The 23,661-nt window shown below is 38.4% G+C and overlaps 1 long non-coding RNA gene across 1 annotated transcript in view; it reads right to left on the bottom strand.

Annotated features, from left to right (window-relative positions):
* The window catches only part of LOC105485335 (uncharacterized), a 37,362-nt gene that overhangs the window by 5,347 nt on the left and 8,354 nt on the right, over nt 1-23,661 (bottom strand). Inside the window, exon 2 of the long non-coding RNA XR_989497.3 lies at nt 17,801-17,925. This is a non-coding gene — a long non-coding RNA (uncharacterized lncRNA). The remainder of the gene's footprint in view (nt 1-17,800; nt 17,926-23,661) is intronic.

The following is a 23,661-nucleotide window of genomic DNA, read 5'->3' as shown; positions in this document are numbered from 1 at the left end:
CTTTGGAAGGCTGAGGCAGGAGGATTGCTTGAGGCCAGGAGTTTATGATTGATTGAGGCCTGGGCAACATAGCAAGACCCATTTGTATTTTTTTTAAAAAAACCTCCACCTCACTGTGCACATTAGTGCATGCAGTGAGCAAAACCCACGTCTTATAGGTGTGTTTCTCTCATTCATGCTATTGTGAGAGATAGAAAGATTTTCATTCATGGTTCCTCACTGTCATGGGCCCAACGCTCAGGCTGTATCCTGAGAAATGGTGTTGGTGGAGCACCTCTCTCACCAGGGATCTGCAGTCTATTCAGGGACCCCAGTTTGCCTCCACAGAGACCTGTCTTTAGTGGCTCTGAGATTACATATAAATCCATTTTTTTTCTCATTTTATCCATTTTCCTTTTTTACCATATGTTTTCTGTTACTATGTCCCTATAGAAAATGGATTTACTATATTCTAGGCACCATGGTAGTTTTGCATGCATTAGTAATGTGCAAGACAGACATGCCCCTGCTTGCATGAAATATATACTCTACATGCGTAGAGGGGGACTACTGAAGGTTTTCCAGAGAATAGGAAGCAACAGGATGGAGAGAGTGAGTGAGAGAAATAGATACTTAGAAATTGACTTATACGATTCTGGAGACTGGTAAGTCTACAGTCTGCAGGGTAAGTTGGCAGGCTGAAGACCCAGGGAAGAGTTGATGTTGTTGATGTTGCCGTTGGAGTTTCAAAACAATCTGGAGACAGAATTCCCTCTTCCTCAGGGGAGGCCAACCTATTTTCTTTGAAGACATTCAGCAGATTGGATGAGGCATACACACATACACATTGGGGAGGGTAAGCTGCTTTACTCAAAGTTTACTGATTTAGTGTAAATCTCATCTGAAAAATACCTTCACAGCAACACCTAGACTGGTGTTTAACCAAGTATCTGTGTTTAACCAAGTGCTTTTAACCAAGTTGACACATTTAGATAAACCATCACAAGTGGCAAGCAGGCATTTTCCATTCAGAGCGAAGGGCCTACTGAAGGAACCACACAGAGCTGTCCAAGCACAGAAGAGAAGCCCCGATCTCAGATGTTGGTGTTCATGGGAGGTTTCTAGAGGCATGATATCTGATCTAGGGGCTCTGTTGGAGCAAAGAAATATGTGGCTGTAGTCCAGAGGTAAGCGGCCTGATGCAGTTGGAACAGTGAGGTGCGCAAGAAGCAGGGCAAGGACTAGCTCCTACAAGGGTCTGTGGACCATGCTGAGAAGTCTGGATATTTATCCCAAAGGAAAGGGGGAGTCATTGAAGGGCTAATGAGTGACATGGTGAAAATTAGATATAATGACTCTCTTTGTGTTGTGGAGAACTGAATTTGGGAAGGTAAGCAGGGAGTCTCTCTAGGAGGGCGTTGAAATCACTAAGGTGAGTCCCTGTGGTGACCCTGTGTGTGAGCATTCTCCATATCAGAATGCAGCAAGCCTGATTTTCTTTAAAAGGCAAGAGAGTAAGTATTTTAGGCTCTGTGAGCCACATGTTCTCTATCACCAAAATTCAGCTCAGTGGTTGTAGCAATAAAACAGCAATAGAGCCAGGCGCAGTGGCTCATGCCTGTAAACCCAGCACTTTGAAAGACCGAAGTGGGTGGATCACTTGAGGCTAGGAGTTTAAGACCATCCTGGCCAACATGGCAAAACCCCATTTCTACTAAAAATACAAATTATCCTGGCAAGGTGGCAGGCACCTGTAATCTCAACCACTAGGGAGGCTGAGGCAGGACAATCACTGGAACCTGGGAGGCAGAGGTTGCAATAAGCCCAGGCTAGCCTGGGCAACAGAGTGAAAAGAAAGAAAGAAAAGAAAGAAAAGAAAGAAAAGAAAGAAAAGAAAGAAAAGAAAGAAAGAAAGAAAGAAAGAAAGAAAGAAAGAAAGAAAGAAAGAAAGAAAGAAAGAAAGAAAGAAAGAAAAGAAAGAAAGAAAGAAAGAAAGAGAAAGAAAGAGAGAAAGAGAGAAAGAGAGAAAGAGAGAAAGAGAGAAAGAAGGAAAGAGAGAAAGAGAGAAAGAGAGGAAGGGAGGAAGGGAGGAAGGGAGGAAGGGAGGAAGGGAGGAAGGGAAGGAAGGAAGGAAGGAAGGAAGGGGAAAGGAAGGAAGGAAGGGGAAAGGAAGGAAGGAAGGGGAAAGGAAGGAAGGAAGGAAGGAAGGAAAGAGAGAGAAAGAAAGAAAGAAAGAAGAAGAAGAAGGAAGGAAGGAAGGAGAAGGGGAAGGGGAAGGAGAAGGGGAAGGGAAGGGAGGGAGGGAAGGGAGGGAAGAGAGGGGGGAAAGGAAGGAAAGGAAGGAAAAGAAGGAAAGAAAGGAAAGAAAAGAAGAAAAGAAAGAAAGAATGAAAGAAAGAAAGAGAGAGAAAGAGAGAAAGAAAGAAAAAAGAAAGAAAGGAAGAAGAAGAAAAGGAAGGAAGGAAGGAAAGAAAGGAAAGAAGGAAGGAAGGAAGGAGAAGGGGAAAGGGAAGGGGAAGGGGAAGGGAAGGGAAGGGAGGGAGGGAAGGGAGGGAAGAGAGGGGGGAAAGGAAGGAAAAGAAAGAAAGAAAGGAAAGAAAGGAAGGAAGGGAAAGAAAGAAAGAAAGAAAGAAAGAAAGAAAGAAAGAAAGAAAGAAAGAAAGAAAGAAAGAAAGAAAGAAAGAAAGAAAGAGAGAAAGAAAGAAAGAAAGAAAACAGCAATAGGCAATACATAAGCAAATGGATGCGGCCATATTACAGTGAGACTTTATTCACAAAAACAGGTGCCAAGCAGGTCAGATCTGATCTTCAGGTCAGGGTTTACTGACAGCTCATCTAGGGGAATAAAAACTCAGGAACGGATTCAAGAATTGTTTAGGAGAGAAAACCAACAGGAAGTGGTGAGCATCACTATATGAGAGAAGGGGAGGTGAGAAGGATGAAGAATGACACATTCAGGGACACAGCCAAGTGAAGATGTTCAGCTCACCCTCAAGCACAAGAGCCTAGAACTGAGACAAAAAGTCTGGACTGAAGGTTTAGAGCTGGGGGTTGTTTGCCTACAGATATTCATGGAGCAAATGAATTGTCCATGGAGAAAGTATAGCTGGGTAATGGAAGAACTCTCAGAAAAATAGTTAATAACTCCCAGCATTCCAGAGATGAACAATGGAAGTGGAACTAATGAAAGGGACTGAAAAAGAGTGCCCAGAGAGGGAAGAAGTAAAACAAAACCTTGGTATCCAGAAGACAGAAAAAGAGAGGGGTATTTTAGGTGATGAGGGAGAGGAAAAGAAAGAATCAGTACAATGGTGTTTGCTGGTCTGCCAGGGGAGCCACGATGAGAGGATGTCACCTCTGATCCCTTTGAAGGGGCTTTCTCTGCCACCTTCGTCAGCACCAATGCCCACTTTCTTTGCCGTTGATCATTATACTACACGTCATGGCATTCCTTCTTTTGCTTCTAGTCCATGCAGATTCTTAGCTGTACTGCCAATGTGAAAAGATAGTGTGGAAAAACCCTAACCAGATGTTAATTTTACTCCAAGTATTATTTTTAGAATCTCCCATTAAGGTTTTACTCATACAATTGCCGAATTACCAAATGAAAACATATGCATATAACACACACACGTTATATACATATAACACTGTATATGTTGATTATATATAAGCGCTTAGGAAACGGAAGTTTTGTTGAAAAATAATATATTTTCATTATTATTATTACGTATTTTAGATGTGGAATGTGTGTGTGGAATGTGTGTGTGTGCATGCGTGTTCATATTGTGATTTGTTAGCATTAAATAAACACAAAGAATAATTATTCTACCTTAATTAATAGGGGGAGGATAAAAATCTGATGAGGAAATTTTAGTTTTAAATATCTACATTAAGGGAAAACTGTCACAATTTTTTAAGCTGCTATTTTCAGCTTCCCTTCTTGCTCTGAAGTATCCGGTATAAACAATATACTTTTTCTTCACACCTTCCTTGAAGCTTGAGGGGGTGGAGGTAGAAACAAATCTATGAGGAGAGAGCAAATATGTTCAAATCTCTTTTCTTTCACAGTCTTGACTTAAAGTAGCCTTCACTTCACATCGGCTCCAAGAAGACAACAGTCCATGCTGCAAATACAGCCAACACTGTTGACATTAATTGGCTCTTCCCTGAGCCAGAGAAGAAAAGGAAGAACAACTTGAGAGTAACTTTAACTTCTCGTAAATTCAAAACAACTTTTGAGGTTTCCAAACTTTCAAGTGATTTTAAAAGCATTCACTTTATTTTTTCATCAGTTACTTTCAGGAAGAAATACATATTTCCTACTAAACTAAAAGCAGCTCATTGATTATAATTTAAAATGGCAGATTAAAAATTAATATTTAGTAAACAGAAAAGTCCAGAAAATATCTTCCCATTGATTCAATAGTATTTAGAATTAGACATATATAAATCAACTTTAAAACCTTTCATCTAATCTCTTTAGAAAATAAATTAAACTCAGCACTACATTGTATATAATATCTTTGAAGAGTATGTAATTTTATAACTGTAGCTTGCCTATAAATTCATCTTAAAATAAATTATTATAATGAAATTTTTTCAATGTTATATGTAAGTTAGAAGCTTTTTCCACTGCTCTCAAAATAAGAGTTTACAATTATTGTAATAATAAAAATTAGATAAGAAATGAAATGAAGAGCTTGAATTTTATTATGTATAAATCAATTTCTTTCTTTATTAGAATTCTTTCACAAAAGGTATTAGGTAATTGCCCTGTTGTATTATAATACATGCACATAAAATATCTCAGCAATGAAAGTTAATTGAAGCTCCCTCCTCATCACTGTAAATGTCTCTAAACTGCTTTGACCGGGCCAAATTAAAACAAAAGATATTCTTTAATAAATGCTCAGAGAAAATTGGTAACAGAGCATGACTAACCTCATAAATGATGTTCGCAGATATATTTAAAGTTTCATGTTAAATATTCCTCATTTATTTTGTAGACTTGTTTTATATAAAGCATAATGCATACAAAGAGAACAAATAAATTTATGAGCCACATTATATTTTCTTAATATAAAAATCCAAGAGAGAAATAAAAATTACTAAGTACATTTTGAACAGTTTGATTTTGCCGTGTATCATTTTTTCTTTTTCTTTACGATTTTATTCTAAAATGATGCAACTAATCAGTTATATAAAAATGACTTTTTCTAATACATCAACAGTTTACCATATTTTCCTTCTTGTTATTTAATAATGGAAACTTCTATTTAATTTTTTAGTTATTTGCCTGCATTTAATTAGCCTTTCAAAAGGAACTCAGTTTAATGATATGGCTTTTATTTAAGAAACAATAAAATATTAATTGCCTCCACACTGTATGTTAATGTATCATATGGGGATGTATATACTTCATGGAAAAAATCTGATGTTGTATGCCTCTTGGGAGCAGGAAGGGGAATTCAACTAATAATATATCTTTGGAAATTTTTGTTTTTTTAGAGATGAGGTCACAATGTGTTGCCCAGACTGGGGTGTGGCAGCTATTTACAGATACAATCATATCTCACTGCGCCCTCCAACTTCTTGGCTTGAGGGATCCTCCTACCTTAGCCTCCCTAGTAGCTGGGACTACAGGCACATGCCACCTCACTCAGCCTTGGAATTTTTCTTTTTTTTTTTAACGCATATCTTCTTTGCTTGTTGTAAAGTCATTAGATATGATTCCAGGAAAGCAATTATGAAAAGAAAATCACAAAGAAATAGTCATAAGTTTTCACATATAGCATAAGAATCTGAGAAAATAGACTATGTCTTTAAAGGTTCTAATCCAAACCTCAAAGAATTGACAGAAATAAACAATACAATTAAGTACCTGGGGGAGGTGGAGGAAGAACCTTGACTAGATTGTCATATGAATGGTTAAAATAAAAAGTTACTGAAAATATTTTTAGAATCATATTATTAATAAAGCCACTCGCCCCACTCCCCCACCTTTCTTTGATTTGAAACCCAGTCTTATTTTAAATCCTGGTAAGGCAAGAAATATTATATTTAACAAGAAAATAAAACAGAATAAGTTCTTATCAACAAAAAGAAGACAGCATTCAGACAGGACACTGCAGTCCACAGAGAGATATTTCTCTGGTGATTTACATTGTTAAATTTGAAGAGCATATATTTTGAAGCACCTTTGTTGTCAAGGTTTATTTATGAAGATGTGACTTGCTTCTCAATGGAACTTCAAGCACTTTTTTAAAAGCTTAATCCACCAGGGCCAGGAAGTGGAATCTTGATTGGAAGGCTCTGTCAAAGCTGGCTTGAGTGATGGTTGCACTTTTCATCAGCATAATCCATAATCCTCCCTCCCATTGGCTGCTATAATTCATTGTCACAACCACACACACATCTTCTCAAAGAAAAGATGTTCCTGCATCCAATACCGAGGCCATTTGCAAGCTCCCACCGTTGATATATAGACTGATATTCACAAATTATCTAGTCAGAGCCTTCCTAAGGAGCACCTGTATACTGTAACTCACTGCCGAATTTACAGCTTTTCAGGAAAGCGCATGCCCTCACTGCACTGTGTCAATCATGGCCCGAAATCTTTTACTCAAAACCTTCTAGCTATTTCTCACACCACTCGAGGAAGTTTGACATCTCATAAAATGCAAAAATGAATTTGTGTCATAAAGGAAAACGAGACTGAAAGGATTCCTGATTAAATGAAGATAAGATCCATCATGTTTCTATGTAAGTTCATTTGCTTATTTAGAATGCCAGTATTAATCAACTCTTTTTGATCAGAGATCTTTTGTTTTCCTTATTTAATCTGTTTTATTTTTTTATCCATAAGATATAAGGAACTACGTTGAATCACAGGTTAAAATTCTATTGGATGTGATGAGTTATAATTACCAATAATGATAGAACGAGTGATATGCGTGTGAGTGTGTGCACACGTGTGTATATGTGTGTACCTAAAGTGAGAGCAGACACATCCTGCTATATGCTTATCTCAGAAGAACTGGAAAGGGTAAAAGTGTTTTCTGTCCCTACCAAAATCAGTATCACTGACATTAGAATCACTAGCATTATACCCTCAGGCTTTCTAACAGAAAATGCTGCCATATTTTATTTTGCTAAGTGTCACACTGGTGGATGATTAGCAGCAAGAGGGGATCGTCAAATAAAAGAATGAGACAGGAGAAAAGCTATGTACACATCAGCACCATAATCCGTATTGACAGAGCGGGTGATGCAGCCAGGAGTCAAGGAGATGATGGCTGCTCCAGGCACCATCAAGGTGAAGACCCAGCAGCCAGAGTCAGGGCCATGCATTGAGAGCAGGAGTCATTGGGTTGCAGGGCACAGCAGCGGTGAAGAGAGTGTACAGAAGAGAGCCAGGCAGAAAACGGGGCCACACCACCCATCTGCTTCCATGCTGCCTGCCCAAGGATAGTATTTCAGCTGAATCTCCTCCGTAGATGGGGGCAGAGGAGCTCCAGGGCATGTCCTCATTGTAAGTTGAGAAACTCATCGCGCCAGGCAGCAGGATTTAGTAACTGACTTAAAGGGATAACCTGAGTCCTTAAAATGAAGGTGTCTCTCAGCACAGGACTCCTGCATGGCGGTGAAGATGCAATGAGATTTTTAAAGGATGTCTGAAAGCTGAGTTCACTGGAGGAGGATTTGCAGCTATTATTCCCCAGAGTCCAGGCAGCCTAGAGCCCCATTGCCCAATCCTCCTAAGCTGGCATGGCAGGCACAATAGCACCTTGGTGACGCATTAGGCTGCAGGGCTGGAGGATTAGTGGGCACCCTTGTTGATGCTCCTTAGAGGAAGGAAGCAACGAAAACCTCCCTCAGCCCAGTGTTCCTTCCCCGGTTGAAGGAGGAAGAACCTCTAATACTCCTGATCTTGGGTTGAGCACTTTGATTTCAGGAACTGTCCACTGCCAAAGGGAAAAAATAAAATAAAATCTTTAAGCCTTTGAAAAACAGAAATGTGTAATTAAAAGACCGCGCCAAGATAGTCACCTTTTCTGCTGAGACGTGCATTTAACTCTCTGCTGAGGGAGTGCTGCAACCCAGGCCTCCCACCAGGATCCTTGTTCCCTTTATTTTTATCTCACATCCAAGTGAAATGCTTTCATTCCAGGTGGAATGAGGAATTCCAAACCTTCTCTTCATGGGTTTGTGTGATCTGTTTACAAATACATTTAAATGTAGTTTGCCATAAAGCAAATGGTTCAACACATGTTCTCTCTAAATATATTAATACAAAGAGCATGGTTAACTAGGTATTAAAAAGATCAAAACTTAGTAATTGTGGTTAGAAAACCTGGACACAATTTTTAAAAGCTACGTTGTGAATACAGCATTCTCATTTCTTTGAAAAGAGGTGTCATTTTAAAATAATGTTTGAGAGAGAGAATGTATCATCATAATTGAACATAAGCTGTTATTAGTTAATGGGAGATAAGCAAAAGGCAGATAAGGACAGTGTAGATGCAAACCACATGCTCTGAAACCAGAGGGCTGACTCCAATCCCAGGTGCACATGTTACGCTTACCAGCCGTGCACCCTTGCCTGAGCCCTGCAATCTAATGCCTGAGATTCTCTCTATGCCTGAGATTCCTCATCTGCAAAGTCATAAGAGCAGAAGACTGGGTTTGTCTTGAAGGTTCGATAATGTGATCTATGCACAACACTTACCTTGCACATATCGAGTCTGATGTAAACCAGTATTACAGAAATCAGTGTGATCCCTGGACATCGCTCAGGGAATGCTTGTAGGGGAGTCAGGAGATAAAACTGTCTTCATAATAATACTAATGTATCATTTATCTTTTCCACTGTGCTATGGTTTGGATCTGTGTCCCCACCCAAATCTCACGTTGAATTGTAATCCCCATTGTCGGAGGTGGGGTCTGGTGGGAGGTGATTGACAGTTTCTAATGGTTTAGCACCATCCTCCTAGTGCTGTTCTCCTGACAGAGTTCTCACAAGGTGTGGTTGTTTATAAGTGTGTAGCACTTCCCTTCTCTCTCTCTTCCTCCCGCTGCAGCTATGTAAGGAGTACCAGCTTGCCCTTTGCCTTCTGCCATGATTAAAGTCAAGCAGATGCTGCCCATGCTTCCTGTACAGCCTGCAGAACTGGGAGCCAGTTAAACCTCTTTACTTTATAAATTTCTTTATAGCAATGCAAGCACAGACTAATATACATTGTGTTGGTATTTGCTCTGATGAACCAAAAACAATGATGGATAAAACTGCTAACATCTTGGCCTGAATTAAGCCAGTGGGACCTACCTAGAGCTAGAGTGCTAGCAGACACGGCGTTCCTCACCAGCATGCTTTGGCAATAAAAGAAAAACACCAGTTTCATTTTAAGATAGCCTTAATCGAGTAACACAACTATTAATTTTCTAAATCTCGACCCTTGGTTCTGCCTTTTTAAATATTCCATATGGCAAAATGGGAAGTGTGCACACAGTACTTTTGTTGCATATCCAAACACAATGGTTGTCTCAAGAAAAAGCAGTGTACTAACTTAGTATTCTTTGTGGAAAATAACTTTTACTTTTAAATTGGGTCAAAGATTCATTCACAGTACAAGATAGACCAGTGGATTTTGATGTAACCCCCCCAAAAGTCCTTTCGTATAGTTTCAGATTCCACATTGTAACTAATCTTTATAACAACCACTTGTTGAGTTTTGGTGTAGTATCAAAGTGGACAATCCCTAACTACCAGGAAAGGCATTGTAATCCTCCTTCCCAACACACATTTGTAAGGCTGGATTTTCTTCATTCACTTTAACCAAAGCAACACATTGCAACAAATTGAAGAAGCACATGTGGGAATTCAGCAGCCTTTTAATGAAGCCCAATATCACAAAGTTGTGCAGAAATGTAAAAAATGCCCTTCTTCTTATGAATTTTTTGTTTTAGGAAGTAGTTTTTTCATTAAGATAGATTATTATACCCTTAAAAATATCATATTACTTGAATCGTGGGGAAAGTATAAACAGTGACAATGTATGTGCGGCTAATGTTGAAGGAGGAATCACAGATATAATGCCAAACTGTCAAAACAAAACACATTTTTCACCAATTATGAATTTTCGTTATTGGCATCAATACAAGGTCATCCCTTAGTTTCATTTGTTACTGAATTTTTTTTGTGCTTTCTGATCTCTAAACACAAAAGAGGTCCCTCAAAAATGGACTGAAGTGCCCTGATTTGCTGGTTTCAGAATTGGTGTCAGAAGGCGTCAGAGGGCAGGGGACACGTCCTGACAATCCTAAAGTCATGCGCTCCTCTTTGGAGCTGTGGGCTTTCATTTCCGAGGGCTCTTTTTCACTGAAGCTGAAAGGTTTCACGCCTATCTCCTATATTATGGGCCGAATTATGTCCCCTCAAAATGTACATGTTGAAGTCCTAACCTCACAGAACCTGTGAATGTGACTGTATTTGAACACAAGATATTTATGGAGATAATTAAGTTAAAATGAGGGCATATGCATGGACCCTAATCCAATGTGACTGCTGCTCTTATAAGAAGAGAAGGTAAGGACAGAGACACACACAGAAGAGACCCTGTGAAAACTCTAGAAGAGGCCACTCACAAACCAAGGAGACAGACCTCAGGAGAAACAACCCCACTGACACGCAAGGATGATGAAGAAGTCAATTTCTATCATCGAAGCCACCAAGTCTGTAGTAGTCATTATGCTAGCCCTTAGAAAACGAATCCACCCCCTTTTTCTCGCTCCCCATACCTGAGTCCCTTTGCCCGTCCAGCACCACATCCTGAGGAGCCCGGGGAATGTGGTGTTTCCACAGTTAGAAATTTATCTCAATGTATAGTTTGGTCCCTGATTTGAAAATAGAATTTAATCATACCAAAATAATGATAATAAGCATGCAAAAACTCCAAATAGTCTGTTATTCATAATATATGTTGGATACACTGTCAACTTTTCTTATTCAACTTAACCCGACTTTTCCAAAGGATTGGAAATGGCTGAAATTCAAATGTGCATATATAATCTTCTGAATGGTAAAGATGGAAATTAGAGGCCATGGAGCAGATAATGAAAGATGATAGCAGATGGTGAGTATAAGGAGAGTTACAGGAACTGGGCACAAAATTAGGGCTCTGAGGTATTCCTGAAACAGAAATAAATGCAGATATTACAAAATCTATCAGAACTCAACAGATTGCCGTGACCTCATAGAGATTATAAAGTGTTGAAATACTGAAATTTAACATTTCAGTTCGTGAATTATTACCACTGAATGGATAACCTTCAATTTAATATGTTTTTGTGTTTTCTTGGGATAAATAAATCCGACAAGCGCAAACATTTCATAACTGACCACAAAGACCTTAGCGTCACTCTGAGGTTTTAGGCAGAGAATACCACAGATCAAGATGCATCAAAAGATAGCTCACTATATCCCAAACACAGATGTGTTTGCTTGTCCAAACAGGGCCACATTTTCCTTAATTTTAGTTCTTTTGAGATTGTTTCCAAATCACTTCTTACACGGATATTAAAAACAAAATTAATGTGACATCGATTTTGACTTCCAGTCCTGCTTCCCCGAACGTTCCCTCTCAATTTACAGTAACTCCATCTCCTCAGCTTCCTTGGAATCACCACTGACTACACAATTCCTTTCCTATTTTACAGCCAAAACCAAACGAAATTCTGTTGAATTCACTTTGAAAATATATCCAAATGCGATCACTTGTCTTCTCTCTCATTGCCGCAATCCTTGGGTGCCATAGTCTCTGACCAGGATTAGTGCAATGGCCTTCAACTAATGTCTCCCTGCCTCCAGTCATTGTCTCCTCACACTCTGTTCTCCATGAGGCAGCCAGAGAGAGCCTCATAAAACACGTCAGATCTTGTAATTCAGGGGTCCCTGAGCCCTGGGTCACAGTCCATGTCCAGTTAGGAACCTGGCTGCACAGCAGGAGGTAAGCAGCCAGGGAGCCAACTAAGCTTTATCTGTATTTACAGCCCCTCCCCATGGCTTGAATTTACCACCTGAGCTCCGTCTGCTGTCAGATCAGCATGGCATTAGATTCTCATAGGAGCTTAAACCCTAGTGGGAACTGTGGATCTAGGTTGGAATCTAGGATCTGGGTTGCATGCTCCTTATGAGAATCTCATGCCTGATGATCTCTCACTGTCTCCCATCACCCCCAAATGGGACCATCTAGCTGCAGGAAAACAAGTTCAGGGCTCCCACTGATTTTACATTATGGTAAGTTATATAGTTATTTCATTATATATTGCAGTGTAACATTAATAGAAATAAAGTGCACAATAAACACAATGCACTTGAATCCTCCAGAAACCATCCGCCCCCACAGCTGAGTCAGTGGAAAAACTGTCTTCCACGAAACTGGCACCTGGTGCCATAAAGGGGTTGGTGACCACTGCTGTAATTCCTCTGCTTAAAACCATCCAGGGGTTTCTCATTTAATTCAGAGAATACTCCAAATTCTTTTCAATGACCCACAAAGCCCTACCCAGTCTATCCCCATTATCTTGCTACCACCTCTTCTTAACTATCTCCCTCCTTACCCAACTCCACAGCATCAGCCAACTTGCTTGTCCTACTGTGTGGTTGGGCATACTTCAACCTTTGCTCTTTCTTGCATGTTCCTTTTGCCTGGAATGCTCTTTACACTCACACCAAATCTATACCACTTGTTCCCCCACCTCCATCAGGTCTTAGCTTCAATGACACTCCTTCAGTGAGCCCCTTCATGACTCCTGCTTAATAACAGAATCTCACCTTCACCACATATTCCCGTTACCCTTACGCTGTTGTTAGCACTTAACAACACCTACCAGAGTACATAGTTTTTAACATACTAAATAGAAATGACAATTTCTAACATGCTGTGTATTCTAGTTATTTATTGTTTATAATCTATTTCACCCACTAGAATAGGAGTTGCAAAGGTAGGAATGTTTATCTATTTGTCAATTCAGCTCCAGAGGATAAAATAGTGACTACACATAAAAGGAGCTAGATCAAAACTTGTTGAATGTGGCCTGGCACAGTGGCTGACACCTGTAGTGCCAGCACTTTGAGAGGCTGAGGTAGGAGGATCTCTCAAGCCCAGGAGTTTGAGATCAGCCTGAGCAACATGGCAAAGCCCCGTGTCTAAAAAATCATACAAAAAATTAGCTGGGCATGGTGGTGCATATATCTGTGGTCCCAGCTACTTGGGAGGCTGAAGTGGGAGGATCACCTGACCCAGGAAGGTTGAGGCTGCAGTGAGCCATAATGGTGTCACTACACTCCAGTCTGGGCTGCAGAGTGAGATGCTGTCTCAAAAACAAACAAACAACAACAACAACAACAACAAAAAACCAGTTGAATTTGTTAAACCTTTCTACAAACTTCCCAGATTCCATTTTTTAGCATAGGCAAAGTTCCTGAAGAGTAGGAATCAAATATTTCATTTGTTTTCTTTCCATAGTGCTTTTTCCATAGTGCTTTCTGAACAATAGGAAACTCCAAACAGCCAGACATATCAATGGAAACTCCAGTACTCATTCAATTATTCAGATGCTTGGTGTGTCTCAAATAATAGTGACACAAAATATGATTTTCAGATACAGTGGGATCCTGGGCAAAAGTATTTCCTGAATCATTTCTTTGCTTCTTCTCCAAATACTCAGAACCATCATATTTGCATCTGGATACACAAAGCCCAGTACATTGTCGCTCACACACCTGCCTTCTTCCAAGAACCTGCAAGTGACTCAGTTCTTGGCAACACCTTTTCCTCAACTTTTCTGCTCAGGGCAATTGTGCTCAGTAAGGTTCTTTGGAGGAAAGCTGTCTTTTTAGAGTAGATGTCTTAAGATGTAAATTACTAGTGAGATTAACCCTCCTAGGACCGTTGCATTTCAAAAAGAGAATTTACAAACCCAGTTAAATGTCCACTACTGTGGCATACTGAAAACAAATTATGGACCTTCCCCCCCCCCCCTATTTCTGACCTATTCAGTATGCAGAACAGACTTTCTAACAGAACACCTATTCCTGTAAGAGTGCAGTCCCCTGGAATACACACGGTCAAGCTTCCAGATAATTAGAAATTTACTCACTCATTGATACCATCACTGAACACAATTACAATGAGAAAAGGGTCTCGTGTTAATATTTGAGCCTGTTTTGGTGACGTGTATGTCCGTTGTCAAAACATCTCGAAAGAAAAAATATATTCTGTCAGTTTGATGTTTGGTCGACACATAAATATGAAAGAGGAGAAAGGGAAGGAGAGAGAAATCTGAAACGCAGTGATGTTTGGTGTTATGTAAGTGAAACAGATTGGGGGTGAAGTATTAAATTATTCATTCTTCATTCCTTTATCATGACATTGCATAAACAAAAGTACATTTGTGTGGCTCTTTTAAAAGTTTTATAAGCATTTCTTATTGGCATGAGTTTTTTGCATTCTTAATAGTGACAAAGGGGAACAACAGAAAGACTCCCGTCTAAATATGCCTACGTGTGTGTTTTGAGCTAAACTGTATCCGCTGTCTTCTAAAATTTATATACTGAAGTCCTACTTTTCAGTACTCCAGAATGTGACTGTATTTGGAGACAGAGCATCTTAAGAGGTAAAGTATAATGAGATCTGCAGGGTAGCCCTAATCTACTATGACTGGTGTCCTTAAAACAAGAAGCAATTTTGACACGAAAAAGACACCAGACATGTGCACACACAGAGGGAAGACGATGTAAGAACACAACCACAAGATGGCCATCTGTAAGCCACGGAGAGTGGTCTTGGAGCAAACTCACCCTAATGATACAGAGGGTGAAGGCTTGGAAGACTGAGTGGGTGGAGGGGGCGGATGATGAGAACTTACTTAATGGGTACATTGTAGGTAATTTGGGTAATGGATACTCTAAAAGCACTGACTTGGCCACCATGCAATCTATGCATATAGCAAAATTGCACTTGTACCCCATATACTTATACAAATTTCAAAAAAGAAGAAACCCACCGTGCTGACAGCTTGAGTTTGACTTCTAGCCTCCAAAACTGTGAGAAAACTTCTATTGTTTAAGACACCTAGTCTCTGGTATTTTGTTACAGCAGCCACAGCAAACTAACAGTGTAGTTATTTTGAAAGCACTCAGAGAAAAACAATGCCTAACTAACGGAAGAATAATAATACAAATGGCAACTGACTTTCATCCAAAAAAAAAAAAAAAAAAGAAAGAAAGCCAGAAGATAATGAAATGGCATCTTTAAGGTATTGGGGAAAACTTATCAATTCGGAATTCTATATCCAGAAAAAAAAAAATCCTTAAAAATGAGGATAAAATAAACACATTTTCAGATAAACATAATCTGGCAAAATGTATCACCAAGAAACCTGAATTGCTAAAGGAAGTCTTTCAGGCTTAGGCGAAACTTGAATCTGCACTAAAAGATGAAGACACTAAAATATGTAAATACCATGGGTAAATATAAAAGACTACTTTTTTCTCTTAGTTGTTTCCACAGACAATTGGTTTTTTAAGCCCCCACTCCTTGTAGAACAACTGATTGTTAAAAGCAAAAATATTAACATTGCACTGTGCACTTTTAATGTATTTCAGTGTAAGACATATGACAACAGACTAAACAACAAAGGGAACTATGGTATAAACAAATAATACTCTATAGTTGTAAAAAAATTACATTTTTTTTGTGAAATGTTACAATATTAACTCTAGTTAGACTGTATTAAATATAAATATTATAATCCCAAGAGCAAGCACTAAAAAATAACATTAAAAGACATAGCTTAAAAATTATTAGAGAAATTAACAATTAGTGCTAAAAAATATTCAGTTAACCCAAAAGAAGACAGGGAGAAGAAACAGGAAAATCAAGAACGGTTACAAAAATTAGAAAGCACATCACAACATAGACATAAATCCAACTATATGAATAGTTACATTAAATGTAAAGGAACTAAACACTCAACTGAAAGGCAAAGATTTGCAGACTGTGGAGGAGGGAGGTGGAATGCACAAAAACCAATCATTTTCTATCTGTAAGAGACACGCTTTAACATGAAGACACAGGTTAAAAGTAGAATCATGGGACTAACACACCATGCAGACACTAATCCTAGAAAGTTTCTGTGAAGTAGGAGTTGAGGCACTGTTTATCTATAAATGTATGGAGTTTTTCCTGTCTCATTTTTTTGGAAAGATTTGTTTTTTCCATTTTCTGCAGTAGTTGCCTGTGAAGGCAAGAGACAGATATGAATAAGGGAACTTTCTCGGTTGAAGAAAGGGTTCTATATCTTGATCAGGTGTAGGTTAGGAGGGTGAATATATTTGTAAAACTAACCAAATCACCCATTCAAGATTTGTTCATTTCACTGTATGTAATTATTTCTCAGTTTAAAAAAGAGGAAGGCTCTTAAAGACATATTGACTAATAGCAATGGATAGAGTTTATTTAGATCCTGAGTTAATTTTTTTAAAACCTTATATATTGGTATATATAAAAATGGAAATAGTCTTAAATATTTGATGACATTAAGAAATTGTTATTTGCTCTAGCTGAGTAATAATGCTTTGTTTTTTATTTTATTATCTTTTAGAGAAACATTTTAAAGATTGAAGGATGAAATGAGCTAATGTTTGGGACTGGCTTCTAAATAGCATGAGGAGAGTTAGTAGTGGATGGGATATATATGAAACCAGACTGAGCAAGGGTTGATGACTGTTGAAGTTGAGAGCTGGATACACTGGAGCTGGATACATTGTTTTCTTTTTAGAATTCTTTCTAATAAAAACATTTTTAAAAGGTAAAAAATCTTTCTGCCTTTGTACATAACTTTTTTCTAACTAAAAGACCTTTTCAGCCATTCTCTCATTTAAAGTTTGACACACCATTTCTCTCACCTTATGCTCTGTCTCAAACGGCACTTCTTCCTGTCTCCTTTATTCTGTCATGTACTCATTCTTCCCCTAGCATAATTAGCATCTGCTTCCAATGGTTCTTATCATTCTAAATTAATGGGACCATGTTTCCCTTCGAATCCGTGCTCTTTTCCAAGTGACAGAGCAACAACCCCAAAGGGATTTTTGAGTCCAGAAAAAAAACTGAGTGAATTTTAATATTAATATTAATGTATTTCCATATGTATCACCAAGAAAAACCTTCTTCTAATTAATATCAAGTATTATTTATATGTTTGATGTCAACAATGTTTAAGAACTAATCCATGAGATTCAAACTCATAGTTAGCTGGTAGTTCAAAAATTTTGACAATTTAACCACCCACTTTATGGGAAATACACACACACAGTGGTTAATAAACACTAACAGTGTGAATGGTGGAATTACATGGAACTTCCAATGGCTTCTTCACATCCTTTCTGTCTCTGAATGTTTGCAACTATTATTACTTTTACAATCAAAATAACTTATTTTTTAAAGTCAACTGGATAAGTATCTTTTAATCAGATGATGCCAAGGATAATATTCTATTCATTAGTCTTAGATAAGGAAGAGACTGAAATACAGTTAAAACAAATCCATCAGATGGAATGACTAATCTTTGCACCATTAATGCTGAGCCACTATCACTATATGCCTCCTACACGATGTAGTATGGGATACACACCATCATCTATGAAACACTCTTGCCAAAATGATCAGCGTGAATGCAATCAAACTCGTAGACCTACTTCCAATCGATTGAATATATGGGGGACAGAAAAGCAAGTGTTTAACAAGTTAAACATTACCATGAAGAATTGATCATCCAAATCCAGAAGGAGGACACAGGTAATCTTTTAGATCTCTTCATCATATCAATGTCAAAGGGGAAACAGGAGGCACAGAGGAATCCACTTCCAATGTGATATAAAACCTGTAAAAGACATTTCAAGAGCAAATTAGGGAAAGGTGGTTATGGATTGAATATTAGATACTCTAAGAAATTAGTGTTAATTCCACATTGTGGATTATGACTATGAGGTACATATTCTTGTTTCTCTGCAATACACCTGAAATATTCAGGGGTAAATGCCAAGCTGTCGATAACTTAACTTACAAAGCAAAACAATTGGTCAAAAATTATGTTACCTGTGGAGGGTCTTGACTACAAGTTGTTCAACTTCTTGGCATTTTGAACAAAGAATTGGACCAAACGCACAAACAAAGCAATGAAAGAATGAAGTAATAAAAGCAGAGCTTTATTGAAACAAAAGTACACTCCACAGAACGGGAGCGAGCTCAATCAGGTGGGTCAAGAGTGCTGGTTAAGCAATTTTCTAGGGTTTAAATACCCCCTAGAGGTTTCCCATTGGTTACCTGGCTATACCCTATGTAAATGAACGAGTGGCCTGAGACCACTCTGACTGGTTGCAGGAGGAGACCAATGAGAAATACTTTCCATTTTTCCTCTGCCACACAGTGGAAAGTAGGGGGATGACTGCAAAGGGAGTAGCCTCTGATCCTCTGATCCATACTTAGGCATGGAGGAGGGCGGTTTCTTTGGATTCAGTTCTAGAAAGTCAGTGTGAATCAGCCTTATAGACCCTACCTCCAGACCCTATTCTCCTGCCTCAATTAGATCTAGGTAGTAGTATTATAGTAGGCTCAAAAATGGTTGGTGCCCCAAAATATATCCACATGCCATTCCTGGGACCTGTGAATGTTACCTTATGTACCCAAAAAAAGAGGTCTTTGAAGATGTGATTAGTTTAAGGATCTTGACATGGGAGATTATCCTGGATTATCTGGTCAGCCCTAAATGCAATCACATGTATCCTGATAGGACAGGCAGAGGGATATTAAACACACACAGTGGAGAAAGTGATGGGAAAATAGAGAAGAGAGAGTTGAAGATGCTGGTCTTGAAAACTGGAGTGGTACACCTATTCAACACAGTGTTGGAAGTTCTGGCCAGGGCAATCAGGGAAGAGACAGAAATAAAGGGTATTCAATTAGGAAAAGAGGAAGTCAAATTGTGCCTGTTCACAGATGACATGATTGCACATTTAGAAAACCCCACTGTCTTAGCCCAAAATCTCCTTAAGCTGATAAGCAAATTCAGCAAAGTCTCAGGTACAAAATCAGTGTGCAAAAATCACAAGCATTCCTATATACCAATAACAGACAGCCAAATCATGAGTGAACTCACATTCACAATTGCTTCAAAGAAAACAAAATACTAGGAATCTGACTTATAAGGAATGTGAAGGACCTTTCCAAAGAGAACTATAAACCACTGCTCAGTGAAATAAAAGAGGACACAAACAAATGGAAGAACATTCCATGCTCATGGATAGGTAGAATCAATATCATGAAAATGACCCAAGGTAATTTATAGATTCAATGCCATCCCCATCAAGCTACCAATGACTTTCTTCACATAATTGGAAAAAAATACTTTAAAGTTCATATGGAACCAAAAGAGAGCCCCCATTGCCAAGACAATCATAAGCAAAAAGAACAAAACTGGAGGCATCATGCTACGTGACTTCAAACTACACTACAAGGCTACAGTAACCAAACCAAAACAGCATAGTACTGGTACCAAAACAGATATGTACACCAATGGAACAGAACAGAGGCCCTCAGAAATAACACCACACATCTACAACCATCTGATCTTTGACAAATCTGACAAAACCAAGAAATGGGGAAAGGATTCCCTATTTAATAAATGGTGCTGGGAAAACTGGCTAGCTATAAGTAGAAAGCTGAAACTGGATTCATTCCTTATACCTTATGCAAAAATTAATTCAAGATGGATTAGAGACTTAAATGTTAGACCTAAAACCATAAAAACCCTAGAAGAAAACTGAGGCAATACCATTCAGGACATAGGCTTGGGCAAGGACTTCATGACTAAAACACCAAAAGCAACAGCAAGAAAAGCCAAAATAGACAAATGGGATCTAATCAAACTAAAGAGCTTCTGCACAGCAAAAGAAACTACCGTCAGAGTGAACAGGCAACCTACAGAATGGAAGAAAATTTTTGCCATCTACCCATCTGACAAAGGGCTAATATCCAGAATCTACAAAGAACTCAAACAAATTTATAAGAAAAAAAACACAAACAACCCCATCAAAAAACGGCAAATGATATGAACAGACACTTCTCAAAGAAGACATCTATGCAGCCAACAGACAAATGAAAAAATGCTCATCATTGCTGGTAATCAGAGAAATGCAAATCAAAACCACAATGAGATACCATCTCACACAAGTTAGAATGGCAATCATGAAAAAGTCAGGAAACAACAGATGCTGGAGAAGATGTGGAGAAATAGGAATGTTTTTACACTGCTGGTGAGAGTGTAAACTAGTTCAACCATTGTGGGAGACAGTGTAGTGATACCTCAAGGATCTAGAACTACAAATACCATTTGACCCAGCAATCCCTGGATGTATAATCCAGCAAACTCAAAGGATTATAAATCATGCACACATATGTTTATTGTGGCACTATTCACAATAGCAAAGACTTGGAACCAAATGTCCATCAATGATAGACTTGATTAAGAAAATGTGGCACATATACACCATGGAATATTATGCAGCCATAAAAAATGATGAGTTCATGTCCTTTGCAGGGACATGAATGAAGCTGGAAACCATCATTTCCAGCAAACTATCACAAGGACAGAAAAACAAACACCGCATGTTCTCACTCATAGGTGGGAATTGAACAATGAAATCACTTGGACACAGGTCTGGGAACATCACACACCAGGGCCTGTCATGGGGTAGGGGGCTGGGAGAGGGCTAGCATTAGAAATACCTAATGTAAATGATGAGTTGATGGGTGCAGCAAACCAACATGCCTCATGTATACCTATGTATCAAGCCTGCACGTTGTGCACATGTACCCTGGAACTTAAAGTATAATAAAATGAAATAAAATAAAGAAAGAAAATCAGAGTGGTGTGGTCACAAGCCGAGTAGTACCACCAACCACCTGAAAATGGAAGAAGCTAGAAACAAATTATCTCCGAGGGTCTTAGCAGCAAGTGCAGTCCTGGTAACACACTGACTTCAGCCAGGTCCAGAACAGTAAAAGAATAAACCTCTGCTGTTTTAGGCTACCATGTTTTTGGTGATTTGTTACAACATCTAGAGGAAACTAACACATGTTTTTCTGGGGATTTACTGTAATTTTCTCTCCTTCTGAATGCAACAAAATTCTTATAATAAAAGAGTTTAGTCTGTCAATTTTTTAAAGATCCGGATCCAAATGCATGTTTTAAGGAAAAACAGTATTTTTAAAAATTATTTCAAAGAAAAGATGATACATACAAATACAAAAAAACAGGCATTAATATCAGATCATTGCCTATGTTATTCTGTATTAATGACACACCAAAATTTTAAAATCATTATTTTCTTTTTTTTTTTTTTCTACTTTTAAAACATCCTTCTTATTTGACAATTATTGAATTACTTTATAGGCAATGTGTAAGCTAGTAAACCACAAACTATATTATGGAGATAAAATTGTAGGAACTAATCTCTCAAGAACCAATGGCAAGTGATATAAAATATAGCACTTGTAGGCTTTCTGATATTTTTCATATTGTGGTTTCCAAGTCATTCTTAATTTTGTAAACTATTTTTTTGTGAATTTTCTCTCCTCCAAAAAATACAACGTAAGTTATCCAAATTTACTGCCATAATCAGAGTCTATTTTGGCAAAGAAAGTTATTGGCAACAAAAAAGGGTAGTGGTTCAGAGGAGTGTGGAAACCCTTTCAAGTGATCTCTCATATTTTGTATGATCTTGTTTTTCCTTCTCATCACAAGATATTTTGGCTTGGAATTAACAACCTAGCAAGAGCAGATGAACTGCTACATCATCACACACTAAAAGAAGACAGCACAAAATATGTCTAATTTATAATGAATTTTCAAAGTAATTTCCTTTTTAATGGTACTGGATTTTGCAGTGTAGATAGACTGGTAAATGGTTGGCACAGATACACAAGGGTAATCCAATAGAAATTTAGGAGCAGCTTGAAAAGAAAAATTATTCACTCACCCTTTTTAAGCCAACTTTTTTTCTGAGAAAGAGCACATATTTTAATGTTTGTGTATGAAAGAGAATTATAGGTAGGGAAATGGGAATGAAGGAGCTGGAAGTGGAGTGAAGTTGTGGAAATATTTAAAGACAGTGGATAATCCAAAATATAACTGAATTTGGAATGGAAATTCACTCTTACATTTTAATGTGCATGTGTCTGAGGTTCTTGTGATTCGTAACATTTGAACAGAATTACAGATCTCTGTTTCAAGGACCACTAAGTCTTGAGTAGCTGGAAAAGTGACCTCCTGTCTCCATTTTCCTATGTATTCTCTCTGCTTTCCATTCTACATTAGGAATAGTTAGCACATCTCTCAGCTTGCCACCGAGTAAACCCCTTCTCCCTAGAGGATCGCTATCCTTACCCTTCCCTTCATGCCTGGGCATGATGGATGGGAGAAAGTTGTGTTGCTGGATATGGCTAACACATTGATGAGTCCATGGCAACCGTTCTGCTTGATCTGGTGAGGAGTGCACCTAGGAACCACTCCTACGCAAGATAAACTCTATGTCAAACCATACAGTGGACCCACCTATGAAAATCATCGTTTCTAAATCATCTTGGAACCACCTTATACAAAGAAAATATTGCAAACTGCTAGAAGTGAAATCTTCAAGTCCGTTTCAATGCTGCTGCCATGTCCGAATACTTTCTATAAATCGCCCCAGTCTCGGGTTATGAGGAAGTTAAAGAAACTATGAGAAACACATGATACAATGTTACTGCATGACATACAGGGTTATGACTTGTTTACAGTGGGAGCACTCAGTGTTATAAAAGATTAAAATTCTCCATTAATTAATACCTGGGTTAAGTGTGAATAGAATCACATTTCTAAAATAACATTTTTACAATTTAGTAAAATTGTTCCAGAGTTTATTTAGAAGGGTATATTTTCAAATGCTCAGAAAGTTTTTAAGGAACAAAGAGAACAGCAACATTTAAAATAATAATTAAAGTGGCAGGGTGATGATGCAGAGAAACAGTGCTGGAAGAAAATAGAGCTCACATCAGAAACAACCACATAGGTAGATATAGCACATAATAAAGACAGGACTGCGAATGAATGGGAGGAAAGACATTTATTATTAACAGTGTTGGCAGAACTCACCGGCCATTTGAAAAATAAATAAATAAATCTGTATTTTTACCACGCTTCTAACACTAACATCAAGTCCAAATGGAACAAGCACTTAAAGGTAAAACATTAAGATAATGGGGAAAAAATCACTTACATATTTGTATAATTTTAGCCACAGTGCATGTTTCCTGGCTGGGCATGGTGGCTCACGCCTATAATTCCAGCATTTTGGGAGGCTGAAGTGGGAAGCTTGCTTGAAGCCCAAGAGTTCGAGACCAGCAACGCATTAAAACAAAAAGTTATTAGCTGAGTGGTGGTATACACCTGTAGTCCCAGCTACTCGGGAGGCTGAGGAGGGAAGATCACTTGAGCTCCACAGGTTGAGGCTGCAGTGATCATGCCACTGCACTTTAACCTGGGTAACAGAGCAAGACACTGTTTCAAAAGAAAAAATAC

This window comes from Macaca nemestrina, chromosome 16 (assembly GCF_043159975.1).
Source record: "Macaca nemestrina isolate mMacNem1 chromosome 16, mMacNem.hap1, whole genome shotgun sequence".
Taxonomy (NCBI): Eukaryota; Metazoa; Chordata; class Mammalia; order Primates; family Cercopithecidae; genus Macaca; species Macaca nemestrina.
This window is presented reverse-complemented; position numbering and strand designations above follow the sequence as displayed.